The sequence below is a fragment of the Pseudophryne corroboree genome, chromosome 2 (genome assembly GCF_028390025.1).
Source record: "Pseudophryne corroboree isolate aPseCor3 chromosome 2, aPseCor3.hap2, whole genome shotgun sequence".
NCBI classification, from domain to species: domain Eukaryota; kingdom Metazoa; phylum Chordata; class Amphibia; order Anura; family Myobatrachidae; genus Pseudophryne; species Pseudophryne corroboree.
Genome location: NC_086445.1, coordinates 482,501,639 through 482,523,292, shown reverse-complemented (window position 1 = coordinate 482,523,292; position 21,654 = coordinate 482,501,639). Strand labels below are relative to the sequence as shown.

The 21,654-nt window shown below is 44.6% G+C and overlaps 4 non-coding genes and 1 pseudogene across 4 annotated transcripts; all 5 read left to right on the top strand.

Moving 5' to 3' along the window:
* The first annotated feature begins 2,810 nt into the window (after nucleotides 1-2,810).
* Nucleotides 2,811-3,027, top strand: LOC135052967 (small nucleolar RNA U3). Its single transcript, XR_010242384.1, has one exon. It is a non-coding gene; the product is annotated as a small nucleolar RNA U3 (small nucleolar RNA).
* A 3,015-nt stretch (nucleotides 3,028-6,042) lies between these two features.
* Nucleotides 6,043-6,262, top strand: LOC135052968 (small nucleolar RNA U3). Its single transcript, XR_010242385.1, has one exon. It is a non-coding gene; the product is annotated as a small nucleolar RNA U3 (small nucleolar RNA).
* Nucleotides 6,263-9,277: 3,015 nt separating this feature from the next.
* LOC135053039 (small nucleolar RNA U3) lies at nucleotides 9,278-9,497 on the top strand. The gene has a single exon (XR_010242442.1). It is a non-coding gene; the product is annotated as a small nucleolar RNA U3 (small nucleolar RNA).
* A 3,017-nt stretch (nucleotides 9,498-12,514) lies between these two features.
* LOC135054078 (small nucleolar RNA U3) lies at nucleotides 12,515-12,657 on the top strand (annotated as a pseudogene).
* A 2,441-nt stretch (nucleotides 12,658-15,098) lies between these two features.
* LOC135054030 (small nucleolar RNA U3) lies at nucleotides 15,099-15,307 on the top strand. The gene has a single exon (XR_010243308.1). It is a non-coding gene; the product is annotated as a small nucleolar RNA U3 (small nucleolar RNA).
* The last annotated feature ends 6,347 nt before the right edge of the window (nucleotides 15,308-21,654 follow it).

Here is a 21,654-nt window from a genome sequence, read left to right as displayed (position 1 = left end):
AATTGGAGGGAACAAAAAAAATATTGATGATTGTGGATCATTGCTTTCTGATGTCCATTCCTGTTGTGTGGCAAATTCAGGCACATTAGTAGTGATTTATCCCTATTACTGAGCTGGCTTTATATCTTCAAAATATTTTCAAGTGAAGCTTATTTGGGGATTGTCACTTCAAACTGGAAGTATTCTTAACACTATATGGCAAGTGCAGTTCTGCATGAATGGCCAGCAGGTGGTGCTCCATGTAACACTGCAGCTCTCTGCTCTGAGCTCCAGCACAAAAAAATAAAAGCAAAACTGTCACGACTCATGGCATTGTCCCCTTCTCTGCACATAGGCACCTGGCACTCCTGTCACGGCAGTGTCCCCCTCTACTGCATCCATACACCCGAGTCTCCTGTCGCGGCAGTGTCTGCCTTGGGCATGAAGGGCCCACCGGGGAACTGCAATGGTAGGGGACCGTATTTTAGGATGTGGACAGTCTCCAGAGGGGGGGGGGGAGTGGCGGGGGTGGCCAGCTGCCAAAGAGGCTTGGCTAATCATTTTATAGTAAAAACTGCTTGTTCATGCTTAATAATGTACCAGATTAATAACAGTAATGCAGAAAAAACACCATAGTCCTGTGCACTATAAGGCAACATGTGCGTAATCTATCATTCAAGTGCACAATCTGGAACCTGATCCCTAGAAGAGAAGGTGGGGCCCGCCGAGGGTTTCCCCTGTGCCCCTGCTGGACAGTCCAACCCTCTGTCACGGCATCATGTCCACTGCTCTGTATGCAGGACTTGATTCAAAGATGTACATAAAGCAAATGGTTTATGTACGTCTACGATGGTGGGCGCATGTGTGATCGCACGCAGTGTCCTCTGTGACGCAAGTCTGATGGACAGTCTGCAGACGTGTGGGGTGGGTAGATTTCACTAAAACAGGAAGTTGTACCTCTATTTTCTGGGAGTGGCGAGGCCAGGCTCTGCATCGTCTGATGCAAATTTCCTGGCCCCAGCAGCGCAAACAGCCTGGCCATCCTGAGTACTCGGTTGATGTTTACGCAATTGATCCGATGCTGTCTCTTTGGATGCAGAAGCACCCTGAGGACGCTTCGAGCTGTTGTACGTACTGTAGGGCTCCTGCCTGAAGCATCCAAAGGGCACTGCAGGTGGCACTGCTGCAGCAATACTGACTGCAGGGCAGCACCGATCGCAGACCCCTAGTTATGGCCCTGGTCCAGTGTAAGTGCTGAGTTTCTAGGTCTGATTATAAGTTGTACGGCAAGCAGTAGCAGCCATTAGATCACTTGCGTGAACATCGCCCATCTGAGCAACCAGGTTACTCAGGATGGCCTGGGGTTTCACTCTGCCAAGACCAGGAATTCTGCACTGGAGGACGCAGACCCTGGCCTCGGCAAGCCTACAAAACAGGGGTGGGATAACACCATTTTGGCCACAGCATGTGAATCATGTTGAGGCTTAGGGGGCCCTGCGAGCAATCTCGCAGTCACAGATCACCAAACATCACAGTTGTATGGAAACGGCTGCGTTTGCGTACAACTCTAAATTAGACTCTCTGTTTCACAACCTATTTATGTACATGCTCACAAGACATAGGGATGGACGTTTGAGGTCGATGGCTACCAATCAACAGTCTTTCCAATTCGATCAAAGTACCCTTTTCCACTAAATTGCGAGGATTCGATGGTTGCCAATCTGATGTTCAGGTACTTCTGTGCATTTGCGGACTCCCGGAAAGGGGTGTCCGCAGCTCAGGTAAATGCACGCTTGCACAAAGCTCTGAAAGATTCTACACATGTTCACAGTAAAGCAATTGATGGTTACACCATTGCAATCATTCAATGTGCATGGCTGCGTTTGATGTCATCAGCCCGGCAACCAATTAATGCCAGGCTTCCGATGTCCATACCTGCTGTGGCGTGATGGGAAGCCTTCCGGGGAGCAGAGGACACATTATTTTGGAAGCATTTGTGATGTAAGGTAGAGTAGTTGCAACATTTCAGTACATATTTCGGGGAACCCCCTTTTTTTTAATATGAAAACCATTTAGAGGAAATCCATGCCAAATGAAGGCTAGCAGTGAAACTAACATGGTTCATTTGAATATCTTTATGGTTTTATTACAAATTACACCCAAAAGCAAGCAGGAGGTGGTTTGTATGTCATTTGTCGTGTTTATTCCCCATGTTTACTCATTTTTGTCATAAAAGAAAGATATAAAAGGTAGTATCTTTGTTACATTAATATTATGTAATCTATCGCTCTTATTACTCTTCAAATACCAGCCTACATATGAGGTTCTGTTGCATCGAACATCCCCCCAGCGTAAAATGAACTAACAGTAGAGGAACAGAAACAAAAGCACCCATCCCACAGCAAATATAACATGATCGTTAGTGATCTACCAAGCAGAATTGTCACCATGCCAGAAAAGCACGTGTTTAGACTTTGTTTTTCTCTATAACATATGTTTGGTTTTGTGATCCTGACATTCTGTGTGCATAGTCCGTTATTAGCTGAGGCTGTTGTTGCTGCTTTAAGCTGTGTCTCGGCTGTTTCAGAGGTGCTTCCTGGTTGGCCAGAGTATCTTAAATATGCAGATGAGCAAGTGAGTGCACAATCATAGAAGAATACATTCTGTAAGAAAAGCAGAGTCCATCGTTGGTCCACATTTTAAAGGCAGCATAGTTTCTTACTATCTGATATATTCAAGATATGTTCAACTGTGAGATCATTTTAAAAATCTCCATTATATTAAAAAGACTCTCCTTCCCACAGCAGTAAAAATGCTAGGCTGTTATGGTTAAGACTATACTTTCAGGGATCATTTCTATAGTTTTTAACTTTTGGAAATGTGCTCTAAAGTGTCCAGACCCAACCATGAGGAAGAGCAATAGTAATCTTTTCTGAGCGCGAAGTGAGCTCTCAGTGCTGCTTCATTGTAGCTGCTGTTTGCTTTTGATGACCGTTCCTTTTCTTCTATCATGGGAGAAATGGAGGAAGAGATTACAAGCTGAGTGGTTGTTTTTAATGCTTGTTAATGACAGATTTTCTTATGGCTCCATGTGTACTGCTATTGTCATGTGGCATGATGCGATGTGCCCAAAAACATTGATAATGTGCTCATGTCAAAGGATCCCTGCAAGGGACATGGTGACATCACCAAACATTAGGAACAAGCCATCGGAACAAAGGGGCCGATGGTTTCCACTTCTACAGAATCAAATTGAAAAGGACTGTCAATTGGAGGGAACAAAAAAAATATTGATGATTGTGGATCATTGCTTTCTGATGTCCATTCCTGTTGTGTGGCAAATTCAGGCACATTAGTAGTGATTTATCCCTATTACTGAGCTGGCTTTATATCTTCAAAATATTTTCAAGTGAAGCTTATTTGGGGATTGTCACTTCAAACTGGAAGTATTCTTAACACTATATGGCAAGTGCAGTTCTGCATGAATGGCCAGCAGGTGGTGCTCCATGTAACACTGCAGCTCTCTGCTCTGAGCTCCAGCACAAAAAAATAAAAGCAAAACTGTCACGACTCATGGCATTGTCCCCTTCTCTGCACATAGGCACCTGGCACTCCTGTCACGGCAGTGTCCCCCTCTACTGCATCCATACACCCGAGTCTCCTGTCGCGGCAGTGTCTGCCTTGGGCATGAAGGGCCCACCGGGGAACTGCAATGGTAGGGGACCGTATTTTAGGATGTGGACAGTCTCCAGAGGGGGGGGTGGCCAGCTGCCACAGAGGCTTGGCTAATCATTTTATAGTAAAAACTGCTTGTTCATGCTTAATAATGTACCAGATTAATAACAGTAATGCAGAAAAAACACCATAGTCCTGTGCACTATAAGGCAACATGTGCGTAATCTATCATTCAAGTGCACAATCTGGAACCTGATCCCTAGAAGAGAAGGTGGGGCCCGCCGAGGGTTTCCCCTGTGCCCCTGCTGGACAGTCCAACCCTCTGTCACGGCATCATGTCCACTGCTCTGTATGCAGGACTTGATTCAAAGATGTACATAAAGCAAATGGTTTATGTACGTCTACGATGGTGGGCGCATGTGTGATCGCACGCAGTGTCCTCTGTGACGCAAGTCTGATGGACAGTCTGCAGACGTGTGGGGTGGGTAGATTTCACTAAAACAGGAAGTTGTACCTCTATTTTCTGGGAGTGGCGAGGCCAGGCTCTGCATCGTCTGATGCAAATTTCCTGGCCCCAGCAGCGCAAACAGCCTGGCCATCCTGAGTACTCGGTTGATGTTTACGCAATTGATCCGATGCTGTCTCTTTGGATGCAGAAGCACCCTGAGGACGCTTCGAGCTGTTGTACGTACTGTAGGGCTCCTGCCTGAAGCATCCAAAGGGCACTGCAGGTGGCACTGCTGCAGCAATACTGACTGCAGGGCAGCACCGATCGCAGACCCCTAGTTATGGCCCTGGTCCAGTGTAAGTGCTGAGTTTCTAGGTCTGATTATAAGTTGTACGGCAAGCAGTAGCAGCCATTAGATCACTTGCGTGAACATCGCCCATCTGAGCAACCAGGTTACTCAGGATGGCCTGGGGTTTCACTCTGCCAAGACCAGGAATTCTGCACTGGAGGACGCAGACCCTGGCCTCGGCAAGCCTACAAAACAGGGGTGGGATAACACCATTTTGGCCACAGCATGTGAATCATGTTGAGGCTTAGGGGGCCCTGCGAGCAATCTCGCAGTCACAGATCACCAAACATCACAGTTGTATGGAAACGGCTGCGTTTGCGTACAACTCTAAATTAGACTCTCTGTTTCACAACCTATTTATGTACATGCTCACAAGACATAGGGATGGACGTTTGAGGTCGATGGCTACCAATCAACAGTCTTTCCAATTCGATCAAAGTACCCTTTTCCACTAAATTGCGAGGATTCGATGGTTGCCAATCTGATGTTCAGGTACTTCTGTGCATTTGCGGACTCCCGGAAAGGGGTGTCCGCAGCTCAGGTAAATGCACGCTTGCACAAAGCTCTGAAAGATTCTACACATGTTCACAGTAAAGCAATTGATGGTTACACCATTGCAATCATTCAATGTGCATGGCTGCGTTTGATGTCATCAGCCCGGCAACCAATTAATGCCAGGCTTCCGATGTCCATACCTGCTGTGGCGTGATGGGAAGCCTTCCGGGGAGCAGAGGACACAATTTTTTGGAAGCATTTGTGATGTAAGGTAGAGTAGTTGCAACATTTCAGTACATATTTCGGGGAACCCCCTTTTTTTTAATATGAAAACCATTTAGAGGAAATCCATGCCAAATGAAGGCTAGCAGTGAAACTAACATGGTTCATTTGAATATCTTTATGGTTTTATTACAAATTACACCCAAAAGCAAGCAGGAGGTGGTTTGTATGTCATTTGTCGTGTTTATTCCCCATGTTTACTCATTTTTGTCATAAAAGAAAGATATAAAAGGTAGTATCTTTGTTACATTAATATTATGTAATCTATCGCTCTTATTACTCTTCAAATACCAGCCTACATATGAGGTTCTGTTGCATCGAACATCCCCCCAGCGTAAAATGAACTAACAGTAGAGGAACAGAAACAAAAGCACCCATCCCACAGCAAATATAACATGATCGTTAGTGATCTACCAAGCAGAATTGTCACCATGCCAGAAAAGCACGTGTTTAGACTTTGTTTTTCTCTATAACATATGTTTGGTTTTGTGATCCTGACATTCTGTGTGCATAGTCCGTTATTAGCTGAGGCTGTTGTTGCTGCTTTAAGCTGTGTCTCGGCTGTTTCAGAGGTGCTTCCTGGTTGGCCAGAGTATCTTAAATATGCAGATGAGCAAGTGAGTGCACAATCATAGAAGAATACATTCTGTAAGAAAAGCAGAGTCCATCGTTGGTCCACATTTTAAAGGCAGCATAGTTTCTTACTATCTGATATATTCAAGATATGTTCAACTGTGAGATCATTTTAAAAATCTCCATTATATTAAAAAGACTCTCCTTCCCACAGCAGTAAAAATGCTAGGCTGTTATGGTTAAGACTATACTTTCAGGGATCATTTCTATAGTTTTTAACTTTTGGAAATGTGCTCTAAAGTGTCCAGACCTACCAACCATGAGGAAGAGCAATAGTAATCTTTTCTGAGCGCGAAGTGAGCTCTCAGTGCTGCTTCATTGTGGCTGCTGTTTGCTTTTGATGACCGTTCCTTTTCTTCTATCATGGGAGAAATGGAGGAAGAGATTACAAGCTGAGTGGTTGTTTTTAATGCTTGTTAATGACAGATTTTCTTATGGCTCCATGTGTACTGCTATTGTCATGTGGCATGATGCGATGTGCCCAAAAACATTGATAATGTGCTCATGTCAAAGGATCCCTGCAAGGGACATGGTGACATCACCAAACATTAGGGACAAGCCATCGGAACAAAGGGGCCGATGGTTTCCACTTCTACAGAATCAAATTGAAAAGGACTGTCAATTGGAGGGAACAAAAAAAATATTGATGATTGTGGATCATTGCTTTCTGATGTCCATTCCTGTTGTGTGGCAAATTCAGGCACATTAGTAGTGATTTATCCCTATTACTGAGCTGGCTTTATATCTTCAAAATATTTTCAAGTGAAGCTTATTTGGGGATTGTCACTTCAAACTGGAAGTATTCTTAACACTATATGGCAAGTGCAGTTCTGCATGAATGGCCAGCAGGTGGTGCTCCATGTAACACTGCAGCTCTCTGCTCTGAGCTCCAGCACAAAAAAATAAAAGCAAAACTGTCACGACTCATGGCATTGTCCCCTTCTCTGCACATAGGCACCTGGCACTCCTGTCACGGCAGTGTCCCCCTCTACTGCATCCATACACCCGAGTCTCCTGTCGCGGCAGTGTCTGCCTTGGGCATGAAGGGCCCACCGGGGAACTGCAATGGTAGGGGACCGTATTTTAGGATGTGGACAGTCTCCAGAGGGGGGGGTGGCCAGCTGCCACAGAGGCTTGGCTAATCATTTTATAGTAAAAACTGCTTGTTCATGCTTAATAATGTACCAGATTAATAACAGTAATGCAGAAAAAACACCATAGTCCTGTGCACTATAAGGCAACATGTGCGTAATCTATCATTCAAGTGCACAATCTGGAACCTGATCCCTAGAAGAGAAGGTGGGGCCCGCCGAGGGTTTCCCCTGTGCCCCTGCTGGACAGTCCAACCCTCTGTCACGGCATCATGTCCACTGCTCTGTATGCAGGACTTGATTCAAAGATGTACATAAAGCAAATGGTTTATGTACGTCTACGATGGTGGGCGCATGTGTGATCGCACGCAGTGTCCTCTGTGACGCAAGTCTGATGGACAGTCTGCAGACGTGTGGGGTGGGTAGATTTCACTAAAACAGGAAGTTGTACCTCTATTTTCTGGGAGTGGCGAGGCCAGGCTCTGCATCGTCTGATGCAAATTTCCTGGCCCCAGCAGCGCAAACAGCCTGGCCATCCTGAGTACTCGGTTGATGTTTACGCAATTGATCCGATGCTGTCTCTTTGGATGCAGAAGCACCCTGAGGACGCTTCGAGCTGTTGTACGTACTGTAGGGCTCCTGCCTGAAGCATCCAAAGGGCACTCCAGGTGGCACTGCTGCAGCAATACTGACTGCAGGGCAGCACCGATCGCAGACCCCTAGTTATGGCCCTGGTCCAGTGTAAGTGCTGAGTTTCTAGGTCTGATTATAAGTTGTACGGCAAGCAGTAGCAGCCATTAGATCACTTGCGTGAACATCGCCCATCTGAGCAACCAGGTTACTCAGGATGGCCTGGGGTTTCACTCTGCCAAGACCAGGAATTCTGCACAGGAGGACGCAGACCCTGGCCTCGGCAAGCCTACAAAACAGGGGTGGGATAACACCATTTTGGCCACAGCATGTGAATCATGTTGAGGCTTAGGGGGCCCTGCGAGCAATCTCGCAGTCACAGATCACCAAACATCACAGTTGTATGGAAACGGCTGCGTTTGCGTACAACTCTGAATTAGACCCTCTGTTTCACAACCTATTTATGTACATGCTCACAAGACATAGGGATGGACGTTTGAGGTCGATGGCTACCAATCAACAGTCTTTCCAATTCGATCAAAGTACCCTTTTCCACTAAATTGCGAGGATTCGATGGTTGCCAATCCGATGTTCAGGTACTTCTGTGCATTTGCGGACTCCCGGAAAAGGGTGTCCGCAGCTCAGGTAAATGCACGCTTGCACAAAGCTCTGAAAGATTCTACACATGTTCACAGTAAAGCAATTGATGGTTACACCATTGCAATCATTCAATGTGCATGGCTGCGTTTGATGTCATCAGCCCGGCAACCAATTAATGCCAGGCTTCCGATGTCCATACCTGCTGTGGCGTGATGGGAAGCCTTCCGGGGAGCAGAGGACACATTATTTTGGAAGCATTTGTGATGTAAGGTAGAGTAGTTGCAACATTTCAGTACATATTTCGGGGAACCCCCTTTTTTTTAATATGAAAACCATTTAGAGGAAATCCATGCCAAATGAAGGCTAGCAGTGAAACTAACATGGTTCATTTGAATATCTTTATGGTTTTATTACAAATTACACCCAAAAGCAAGCAGGAGGTGGTTTGTATGTCATTTGTCGTGTTTATTCCCCATGTTTACTCATTTTTGTCATAAAAGAAAGATATAAAAGGTAGTATCTTTGTTACATTAATATTATGTAATCTATCGCTCTTATTACTCTTCAAATACCAGCCTACATATGAGGTTCTGTTGCATCGAACATCCCCCCAGCGTAAAATGAACTAACAGTAGAGGAACAGAAACAAAAGCACCCATCCCACAGCAAATATAACATGATCGTTAGTGATCTACCAAGCAGAATTGTCACCATGCCAGAAAAGCACGTGTTTAGACTTTGTTTTTCTCTATAACATATGTTTGGTTTTGTGATCCTGACATTCTGTGTGCATAGTCCGTTATTAGCTGAGGCTGTTGTTGCTGCTTTAAGCTGTGTCTCGGCTGTTTCAGAGGTGCTTCCTGGTTGGCCAGAGTATCTTAAATATGCAGATGAGCAAGTGAGTGCACAATCATAGAAGAATACATTCTGTAAGAAAAGCTGAGTCCATCGTTGGTCCACATTTTAAAGGCAGCACAGTTTCTTACTATCTGATATATTCAAGATATGTTCAACTGTGAGATCATTTTAAAAAACTCCATTATATTAAAAAGACTCTCCTTCCCACAGCAGTAAAAATGCTAGGCTGTTATGGTTAAGACTATACTTTCAAGGATCATTTCTATAGGTTTTAACTTTTGGAAATGTGCTCTAAAGTGTCCAGACCTACCAACCATGAGGAAGAGCAATAGTAATCTCTTCTGAGCGCAAAGTGAGCTCTCAGTGCTGCTTCATTGTAGCTGCTGTTTGCTTTTGATGACCGTTCCTTTTCTTCTATCATGGGAGAAATGGAGGAAGAGATTACAAGCTGAGTGGTTGTTTTTAATGCTTGTTAATGACAGATTTTCTTATGGCTCCATGTGTACTGCTATTGTCATGTGGCATGATGCGATGTGCCCAAAAACATTGATAATGTGCTCATGTCAAAGGATCCCTGCAAGGGACATGGTGACATCACCAAACATTAGGAACAAGCCATCGGAACAAAGGGGCCGATGGTTTCCACTTCTACAGAATCAAATTGAAAAGGACTGTCAATTGGAGGGAACAAAAAAAATATTGATGATTGTGGATCATTGCTTTCTGATGTCCATTCCTGTTGTGTGGCAAATTCAGGCACATTAGTAGTGATTTATCCCTATTACTGAGCTGGCTTTATATCTTCAAAATATTTTCAAGTGAAGCTTATTTGGGGATTGTCACTTCAAACTGGAAGTATTCTTAACACTATATGGCAAGTGCAGTTCTGCATGAATGGCCAGCAGGTGGTGCTCCATGTAACACTGCAGCTCTCTGCTCTGAGCTCCAGCACAAAAAAATAAAAGCAAAACTGTCACGACTCATGGCATTGTCCCCTTCTCTGCACATAGGCACCTGGCACTCCTGTCACGGCAGTGTCCCCCTCTACTGCATCCATACACCCGAGTCTCCTGTCGCGGCAGTGTCTGCCTTGGGCATGAAGGGCCCACCGGGGAACTGCAATGGTAGGGGACCGTATTTTAGGATGTGGACAGTCTCCAGAGGGGGGGGGGTGGCCAGCTGCCACAGAGGCTTGGCTAATCATTTTATAGTAAAAACTGCTTGTTCATGCTTAATAATGTACCAGATTAATAACAGTAATGCAGAAAAAACACCATAGTCCTGTGCACTATAAGGCAACATGTGCGTAATCTATCATTCAAGTGCACAATCTGGAACCTGATCCCTAGAAGAGAAGGTGGGGCCCGCCGAGGGTTTCCCCTGTGCCCCTGCTGGACAGTCCAACCCTCTGTCACGGCATCATGTCCACTGCTCTGTATGCAGGACTTGATTCAAAGATGTACATAAAGCAAATGGTTTATGTACGTCTACGATGGTGGGCGCATGTGTGATCGCACGCAGTGTCCTCTGTGACGCAAGTCTGATGGACAGTCTGCAGACGTGTGGGGTGGGTAGATTTCACTAAAACAGGAAGTTGTACCTCTATTTTCTGGGGGTGGCGAGGCCAGGCTCTGCATCGTCTGATGCAAATTTCCTGGCCCCAGCAGCGCAAACAGCCTGGCCATCCTGAGTACTCGGTTGATGTTTACGCAATTGATCCGATGCTGTCTCTTTGGATGCAGAAGCACCCTGAGGACGCTTCGAGCTGTTGTACGTACTGTAGGGCTCCTGCCTGAAGCATCCAAAGGGCACTCCAGGTGGCACTGCTGCAGCAATACTGACTGCAGGGCAGCACCGATCGCAGACCCCTAGTTATGGCCCTGGTCCAGTGTAAGTGCTGAGTTTCTAGGTCTGATTATAAGTTGTACGGCAAGCAGTAGCAGCCATTAGATCACTTGCGTGAACATCGCCCATCTGAGCAACCAGGTTACTCAGGATGGCCTGGGGTTTCACTCTGCCAAGACCAGGAATTCTGCACAGGAGGACGCAGACCCTGGCCTCGGCAAGCCTACAAAACAGGGGTGGGATAACACCATTTTGGCCACAGCATGTGAATCATGTTGAGGCTTAGGGGGCCCTGCGAGCAATCTCGCAGTCACAGATCACCAAACATCACAGTTGTATGGAAACGGCTGCGTTTGCGTACAACTCTGAATTAGACTCTCTGTTTCACAACCTATTTATGTACATGCTCACAAGACATAGGGATGGACGTTTGAGGTCGATGGCTACCAATCAACAGTCTTTCCAATTCGATCAAAGTACCCTTTTCCACTAAATTGCGAGGATTCGATGGTTGCCAATCCGATGTTCAGGTACTTCTGTGCATTTGCGGACTCCCGGAAAGGGGTGTCCGCAGCTCAGGTAAATGCACGCTTGCACAAAGCTCTGAAAGATTCTACACATGTTCACAGTAAAGCAATTGATGGTTACACCATTGCAATCATTCAATGTGCATGGCTGCGTTTGATGTCATCAGCCCGGCAACCAATTAATGCCAGGCTTCCGATGTCCATACCTGCTGTGGCGTGATGGGAAGCCTTCCGGGGAGCAGAGGACACATTATTTTGGAAGCATTTGTGATGTAAGGTAGAGTAGTTGCAACATTTCAGTACATATTTCGGGGAACCCCCTTTTTTTTAATATGAAAACCATTTAGAGGAAATCCATGCCAAATGAAGGCTAGCAGTGAAACTAACATGGTTCATTTGAATATCTTTATGGCTTTATTACAAATTACACCCAAAAGCAAGCAGGAGGTGGTTTGTATGTCATTTGTCGTGTTTATTCCCCATGTTTACTCATTTTTGTCATAAAAGAAAGATATAAAAGGTAGTATCTTTGTTACATTAATATTATGTAATCTATCGCTCTTATTACTCTTCAAATACCAGCCTACATATGAGGTTCTGTTGCATCGAACATCCCCCCAGCGTAAAATGAACTAACAGTAGAGGAACAGAAACAAAAGCACCCATCCCACAGCAAATATAACATGATCGTTAGTGATCTACCAAGCAGAATTGTCACCATGCCAGAAAAGCACGTGTTTAGACTTTGTTTTTCTCTATAACATATGTTTGGTTTTGTGATCCTGACATTCTGTGTGCATAGTCCGTTATTAGCTGAGGCTGTTGTTGCTGCTTTAAGCTGTGTCTCGGCTGTTTCAGAGGTGCTTCCTGGTTGGCCAGAGTATCTTAAATATGCAGATGAGCAAGTGAGTGCACAATCATAGAAGAATACATTCTGTAAGAAAAGCTGAGTCCATCGTTGGTCCACATTTTTAAGGCAGCATAGTTTCTTACTATCTGATATATTCAAGATATGTTCAACTGTGAGATCATTTTAAAAAACTCCATTATATTAAAAAGACTCTCCTTCCCACAGCAGTAAAAATGCTAGGCTGTTATGGTTAAGACTATACTTTCAGGGATCATTTCTATAGTTTTTAACTTTTGGAAATGTGCTCTAAAGTGTTCAGACCTACCAACCATTAGTGATGGGAAATCTAGTTCAGTTCGGTGATTAGTTCATTATGATCTAGTTCACTGAAAAGATTAGTTCAGAAGATTAGTTCATCTAGTTCATTTAGTTCATCATTTCACTCACTGACTCTGAGACTGAAGGGAGTGATTAGATTTAGAACTAGTCTAGACTATTACACATAGAGTAGGCATTTCTAATACTAGCCCATTGTAGGAGTTATAATCTTTTTCAAATGATCAGATGTGTGTAATATGTCAGATTTTTTATTTTTAAGAAAAGCAATAAGTTATATAGCAACTTTATAGTGACATATGTATCTCTGCAATATTAATCCCATTGTTGGTACTCCTTTTTACTTCATAATATGCATGTGAAAGACCCAAATCCAGAGTAATGTCATAAGTCACTTTTAATTTTTTCTGCTTTTAAAATACAGTAATTAAAAGAAAAGAAAAAGTCCCTTTGCCCCAATGTAACAGACCTTAGAGAGATAAAGTGGAGATGTTGCAAAGTAACCCATCAGCTTCTGTCATTTATCTTCAACAGTATATCAAGTGACAGAAGCTGATTGGTTGCTAGGGGCAACTGCTCAACTTTATGTCACTTGAAGGTTCATAGTACATATCCCCCTGTGTCTTGTGTGGAGTAATCATACCCTACAGAAGGCATGTCCAAACTGCGGCCCTCCAGCTGTTGTGAAACTACATATCCCAGCATGCCCTGACACCGTTTTGCCGTCAGAGAATGCTAAAGCTGTGTCAGGGCATGCTGAGATGTGTAGTTTCTCAACAGCTGGAGGGCCGCAGTTTGGACATGCCTGCCCTACAGGATAGCATGCAGCACTCAGCACTGTGTCTTTAGCTGATTGGGAGTGTAGCTTGTCACCTAATATACTGGGGGAATGAATCATGGCTATATGCAGTTCAGCATCAGCTCCATACAATGCATATGCCTGTGCACAGCAGTGCCACACATGGTAGCTAAGAAGTACTGCACTGACTCGTATGGCTGTATGAGTCATTGAGTCAGTGAACTGATCAGTGAACTGTAATGAATCACTGACTGAACTACTGAACTACTTGCAAGGAGAGTGACTCGTGAGGACAATGCAGTTCAATCAGCTTCACAGAGTCCACTGACTCCATGAGCACAGCAGTGACCCCTGTGGCAGCTGAGGTAAACTGACTCATGAGTATTCAGTATTCTCTCACACACACACACACACACACACACACACACACACACACACACACACACACACACACACACACACACACACACACACACACACACACGTTGCTATGGGCAACATCACTTCTATAGAACTACCTAAGTATATGTACCATCATATTTTTAATTATTTCAAGACTGAAGGTTCATCAGACAGACATACATATCCCCCTATGTCTTGTGTAGAGTAATCAGACCCTACAGCAGGCATGTCCAAACTGCGGCCCTCCAGCTGTTGAGAAACTACACATCCCAGCATGCCCTGACACAGCTTTAGCATTCTCTGACAGCAAAACTGTGTCAGGGCATGCTGGGATATGTAGTTTCACAACAGCTGGAGGGCCGCAGTTTGGACATGCCTGCCCTACAGGATAGCATGCAGCACTCAGAATTTGTCTTTGGCTGATTGGTAGTGACAGTGTACCTTGTGACCACCTAATATGCTAGGTGAATTAATCATGGCTATATGCAGTTCAGTATCAGCTCCATACAATGCATATGCCTGAGCACAGCAGTGCCACACATGGTAGCTTAGAGGTACTGCACTGACTCGTATGGCTGTATGAGTCATTGAGTCAGTGAACTGATCAGTGAACTGTAATGAATCACTGAACTACTGAACTACTTGCTGAACTACCTGCAAGGAGAATGACTCACGAGTCGTCAGGACAATGCAGTTCACTCTCAGCTCCACAGAGTGAGTCCACTCCATGTCTGAGCACAGCAGTGACCCCTGTGGCAGCAGAGATGTACTGACTCATGAGTATTGCTGAGTGACAGCTGAATAAAAACAGTGCTGCAGCAGCACCTACACAACACAACACCCAGCAGAAGATTTAGCACAGCAGTATGCACAGGAGCCAGTAGTACCAGAAGTAGCAGCAAGTGTTTGGACATCTGGACTAATAGGACAGTGATTGTATCACAGAAAGGTGAGCAGCATGACCACACATGCTCACTCCCAGACACACATAGGGGTAAATTTACTAAGGTGGGAGATTTTTAGAACTGGTGATGTTGCCCATGGCAACCAATCAGATTCTACTTACCATTTATCTAGCTGCATTTAGCAGATAATATATATAATCAGATTGGTTGCTATGGGCAACATCACCAGTTCTAAAAATCTCCCACCTTAGTAAATTTACCCCATAGACTTTGGCTAGGCAGTGCAGAGCAGATGCTATTTTTTATTAGATCTGTATTGCTGGGCTGTGTTGTACTTTTAAATTTCATTTCACAGCATCAGATTCAGGAAGTGAAAATCCAGTGAACTGAACGAACTAGTTCACTTTGAAGATTAGTTCATTTTGAACTAATCATTCATGAACTACCCATCACTACCAACCATGAGGAAGAGCAATAGTAATCTTTTCTGAGCGCGAAGTGAGCTCTCAGTGCTGCTTCATTGTAGCTGCTGTTTGCTTTTGATGACCGTTCCTTTTCTTCTATCATGGGAGAAATGGAGGAAGAGATTACAAGCTGAGTGGTTGTTTTTAATGCTTGTTAATGACAGATTTTCTTATGGCTCCATGTGTACTGCTATTGTCATGTGGCATGATGCGATGTGCCCAAAAACATTGATAATGTGCTCATGTCAAAGGATCCCTGCAAGGGACATGGTGACATCACCAAACATTAGGAACAAGCCATCGGAACAAAGGGGCCGATGGTTTCCACTTCTACAGAATCAAATTGAAAAGGACTGTCAATTGGAGGGAACAAAAAAAATATTGATGATTGTGGATCATTGCTTTCTGATGTCCATTCCTGTTGTGTGGCAAATTCAGGCACATTAGTAGTGATTTATCCCTATTACTGAGCTGGCTTTATATCTTCAAAATATTTTCAAGTGAAGCTTATTTGGGGATTGTCACTTCAAACTGGAAGTATTCTTAACACTATATGGCAAGTGCAGTTCTGCATGAATGGCCAGCAGGTGGTGCTCCATGTAACACTGCAGCTCTCTGCTCTGAGCTCCAGCACAAAAAAATAAAAGCAAAACTGTCACGACTCATGGCATTGTCCCCTTCTCTGCCCATAGGCACCTGGCACTCCTGTCACGGCAGTGTCCCCCTCTACTGCATCCATACACCCGAGTCTCCTGTCGCGGCAGTGTCTGCCTTGGGCATGAAGGGCCCACCGGGGAACTGCAATAATAGGGGACCGTATTTTAGGATGTGGACAGTCTCCAGAGGGGGGGGTGGCCAGCTGCCACAGAGGCTTGGCTAATCATTTTATAGTAAAAACTGCTTGTTCATGCTTAATAATGTACCAGATTAATAACAGTAATGCAGAAAAAACACCATAGTCCTGTGCACTATAAGGCAACATGTGCGTAATCTATCATTCAAGTGCACAATCTGGAACCTGATCCCTAGAAGAGAAGGTGGGGCCCGCCGAGGGTTTCCCCTGTGCCCCTGCTGGACAGTCCAACCCTCTGTCACGGCATCATGTCCACTGCTCTGTATGCAGGACTTGATTCAAAGATGTACATAAAGCAAATGGTTTATGTACGTCTACGATGGTGGGCGCATGTGTGATCGCACGCAGTGTCCTCTGTGACGCAAGTCTGATGGACAGTCTGCAGACGTGTGGGGTGGGTAGATTTCACTAAAACAGGAAGTTGTACCTCTATTTTCTGGGAGTGGCGAGGCCAGGCTCTGCATCGTCTGCTGCAAATTTCCTGGCCCCAGCAGCGCAAACAGCCTGGCCATCCTGAGTACTCGGTTGATGTTTACGCAATTGATCCGATGCTGTCTCTTTGGATGCAGAAGCACCCTGAGGACGCTTCGAGCTGATGTACGTACTGTAGGGCTCCTGCCTGAAGCATCCAAAGGGCACTCCAGGTGGCACTGCTGCAGCAATACTGACTGCAGGGCAGCACCGATCGCAGACCCCTAGTTATGGCCCTGGTCCAGTGTAAGTGCTGAGTTTCTAGGTCTGATTAGAAGTTGTACGGCAAGCAGTAGCAGCCATTAGATCACTTGCGTGAACATCGCCCATCTGAGCAACCAGGTTACTCAGGATGGCCTGGGGTTTCACTCTGCCAAGACCAGGAATTCTGCACTGGAGGATGCAGACCCTGGCCTCGGCAAGCCTACAAAACAGGGGTGGGATAACACCATTTTGGCCACAGCATGTGAATCATGTTGAGGCTTAGGGGGCCCTGCGAGCAATCTCGCAGTCACAGATCACCAAACATCACAGTTGTATGAAAACGGCTGCGTTTGCGTACAACTCTGAATTAGACACTGTCAAAGTCAGAAAAATATCTCTATACACACTGCCATATTTGCACCTCATACACGTCCGTGCTGCGCATGCGTACGCTCTCCCGTACGTGCGCATACTCACAGTCGCGGGCACCCGCAGGCGCACGGTATGCGTATTTACGGTAGAGTTTATGTGATCGTAGCGTGCGACTCAATCGTTACATATTTTCACTATATAATGTATTTTGTAGATCATGGTCCCTTTGATAGATTCTGAAAGTTTAGTTAATATAGCATGTTCCTGGACAGAGGGATCCCTCTTTGTATTGTACGAAGGGTCTAACAGGAGTCATACAGTGGTGTTTAGTACCCATCGGAAGAGTATTTAATTAGCAATATTCCGGTGTTGGTTTGGAGCGGATTAATCGCTCGTGCGAATAGTTATGGACATAAGAAGTTTATGTCCATTTACTATTATTTGCTCTTACTTAGCCATGCGGCGGGAAACCCAGTATCCCACCCACCTGAGCTGTTGGAAATCGTCACAGCCCACCTGTATGAATCAACCTATGACCTTTTGTTATAATGCGAAGCCGAATTCCTGTGTCCAATGAACAATGAGATTGTATGGACCATTGAATTGTATTGTGTGTGGGGCATAAATAGACAAGCCGATCACATCCAGCTCTCACTCTTCAACGGTTATCATTGCTGAAAATCGTGAGCTGGATGTCCAGAGGCGCATGCGATCGTTTCCCCTTGTGCGTAAGTGTTTCTCCGCAACCATATTGTTCTTACTGTTATTGCGGGCCATTTCTCTCTCTCTCTCTCTCTCTCTCTTCTCCTCTTTCTCTCTTATTTTTCCCTTAAAACGTAATTGTATTGTATTGTATTGTATTTCCTGTGTAGTTATCTGGTTAGGTAGTCTATGTTATATTGTAGTGTATGACTTGTATTGTGTTAATTCTTTTGCAAGTATATCATTCATAATATATATTTATTAGGCGTTGGACCCTAAGCCCAGGTATCTGTGTATTTCTTATAGTGTTTAGTATTTTCAGAGCGTCGGTGACGCTCAAACAGCTTTTGAGTTAATAAGGTAATACTGTGTTGCATTTACACTCTATCATTACACTAAGGTTTTACTGCACAATACACTGTTTATGGTTTAGATACAAAGGTTTAACATTGTTAGCGTCAGCGCCACTGGTGATCTCCTCGTGGTCCCGAGCGTCCGCTACGCTATAGCGAATCATTACGTTAGTCAGCAGCCAATAGCGTGCCTGCCCGTGATCTCTTGGCCGTGAGCGAACGTGACGCTTGAGCGTCTCGACTACGGCTAAGCGATTGCTACGCAACGTGCGTACCCTTACGGTACTCCATACGTAAATAGCGTACAGTGTTCTTAGACCTCATAAAGGGTTTTATAAAAGATAAATATTCAGCTTTATCAATTGGCGGCTCGCCCGTCCTTCACATATCTGCACTAGGTAATTTCAGCAGACATTATCCAGCAGCAAAGGGCGGGAGGTCATATTCCTCGTAGTGCTGTTTGGATAAGCGTCTGCTTCGCTTAGTAAAGGGTGCTGAAGGAATCCGGGACCGGAGGTAAGAACAAAACGATAGTGTCTTTTTAAAACTGTTTATTTCTGTCTTGCGTACACACGCACGCATATCTGCATTTCTTTTCATTCGTGTATTTTCATATATCACTCTCCTGTTTGCCATTGTATAATTGATAAACGTACTAAGAGAGATTTGCCGCTATTTCATAGTTAAAGAGTAAAGGTAATACAGTTAAGGTATAGAAATACACACAGCTCTACCTAAAGGTAAAAGGAGAGATTGGTGTGGTGTGCGGTAGATGATCGAGGATCATCTACATTGATAAAACGTGTTAGTTGTGTTACGGTAGACAAAGACTGGTGTACACGTGTCTCTAACAAAGGGAGAGACTCGCGTACGCAAAGGCCGACGCACGCAGCGTAAATTACGCAACGGAGCGTCTGGGTACGCCCACGTAACTCAAGTCACACGATAGTGTTGATTTTTAAATAACGCAACAGGCGATAAGTAGCGCAAATCTATTTTAAATTCGAAATTTAAATTAACAGATCCTTCTCCTAATTTGTAACACATCTGGTCTAAAGAGAAATTTCTGCGCAGAAATAAAAATAGAAACAAAAGTGTACATGTGGTGAGTGAGTGTTTTTACATACATTTATACAATTTTGAGGTTGAACCAAAAGAAATCATCGAGTTCTCGTGAGGTACATACGTGTAAGTGACATGCACGGTGGCTAGGGAGGCATCCTTGGTTAAACATAAAAAAATTGAGCATTAGAGTATAGCAGACCAGGAGGTCATACTGTAACAGACCAGGAGGTCATAGCAGACCAGCAGGTTCAGGTACAGCAGACAAGGAAGTCCGCTATACAGTCCACAGGCACAACACCAAAAAAGGGTTGGTGCAACACCCATATAGGCCAAACAAGCTCTTGCTGAAGGAATTCGCAGCCGCAATTTTCGATTCCGCTGGTCGCTCCGTACATAAGATTAGTTGCTTATGTGCTGAACGATTGTACCGCACGTAATTGTGTGCATTAGTAAACCTGACCGGTACTATTTGTGTACGAAGGTCATAAACGCTATTTGTACATTCTGACGTGATTTGTGTAATTTTTTATTTTTACAAAGGGAAGTTCGCTGGTCACTCAGGAATTATCCAACAACCTCACCTTTACTGGAAAGAGTAAGTGTTCTGCGGATATCCCTCGCATGTTCCAGTAAACAAAGGTTAATAGGTGCCCTGGGTCGAGTACGCCAGCACCATATCGGTGTGATCAGGTCGTATTGGTCGGCGTGGGCAGAGTGAGTAAGGTGCTCGGTAAACCTTACCGTCAACCTATCGTGAATATCTTGGTTTTTTGTAAGGGTCCGTAACACCTGCAAATTATGGGGGCCAGTTGTTCAGGAAGGGGGCGATCAACCTCGGTTCGGGTTGATTCCATAAACCGACCAGTCGGGTCGGCAAGGTACGTAATGTGTGAAAAGTACGGAAGTCACACACAAGCTTTGTGATGAATGGGAGAGAATGACAGTACATGACGGGGAGAAATTCCCAAGAGTAGGTAGCTTCAGCACAGAAGTGTTAACGAATTTAAGGAGAAGGATATGTCTCATTAAATCAGCAAAGAGATGAATCAAGCATTATGATTATTTGCAGTTGTGGCAACAGGAGGGTGACATACAGAGAGGATTGGCTCAGGCGGCGGGATCTGGCTCGATCAGGAAACTGATAGCAACGGCCCCACCGCCACCATACATATCAGGAGAGAAATTGGTTGCGGAGAATGACGCACTAAGGTGTAACAAACAAACACTTAGCAACTGTGTAAATGTTAAAGATAATGTTAACCAATTAACCAATGCAAGTATTAACCCGTGCAAGTTGTACCCTGTTTTGAACTTTCCTCAGGAGTGTGATCAAGAGGACGAATCGGCAACAATTTCAGCGCTCTCTCTAGCAGCCACCATAGCAGAGACCACAGTAGGCACAGCTCCACCCCCGAGATTAGTAACAAAGGCCCCTAGCGGAGGGATAGGTGAGGTCGTATCAACGGGTAAGTACGGCACCATACACTATGCTGAAACTATTTCACCACAGCCTGTAGAATCTACACAGAATGAGGTTGTTAGAGTTAATCCTGTTAAGGTAATAGTAGTTCCAAATGGGAAAACAGACACTTCAGGAGTCACTCCTGTTAGGAACATTGCCATGTATAGCCCATTTTCCCCGAATGGAATTAAGGACCATAGTGTCTGAATTCCCTGACCCTAGAAAAGACTTAGTTGCCAGCCAAAAATACATCAGAGACCTAGGTAACACGTTAGAGCCCAACAACAAAGACTGGCAGATATTGCTGAGAGCATGTTTACCCTCCAATGTTGACGCAACTCAATTTTTAGCTGACTGTGGATTAGATCAGGATGTACCTCTTACAGAAGTGTACAACAAAGACAATGTAAAAAGAATAAGCTTACAGTTAAAAGAGTATTTCCCAGCGGTAGTTAAATGGAACAAGATATTCTCCATTAAACAAAAGGAGTCAGAAACAGCTACAGAGTATTTTCACAGAGCATTATTAGAGATGGCAAAATACACAGGCATAGAGGACATTAAAACAAACATAAACCATCGAGAAGTAGCAGTATCGGTACTGATGGATGGTTTAAAAGAGTCATTAAAGACTAGGGTACAGACCACACAACCATGTTGGCGAGGTCTGTCTGTGGCTACTTTGAGAGAGGCTGCTATTGATCACGATAGGAACATCACCAGACACAGGGAACAACAAGGTGATAAGTTAATGGCAGTAAGTATACAGGCCTTGACCACAAAACAGCCTGTGTTAATATCACCAAACCCTGTGGGTAAGTCAAATGTGGTAACATGTTATTTTTGTCACAAACAGGGACACTTTGCACGAGACTGTAGATCGAGAAATATACAAAAATCTTATCAACCCCCTAGACAACGACACGATACACGACATTGGGATCAGGGTCCGCAGAAACGGAGTTATGAGCCACATGCAGGGGAAACAAAAAGATATCCCCCGA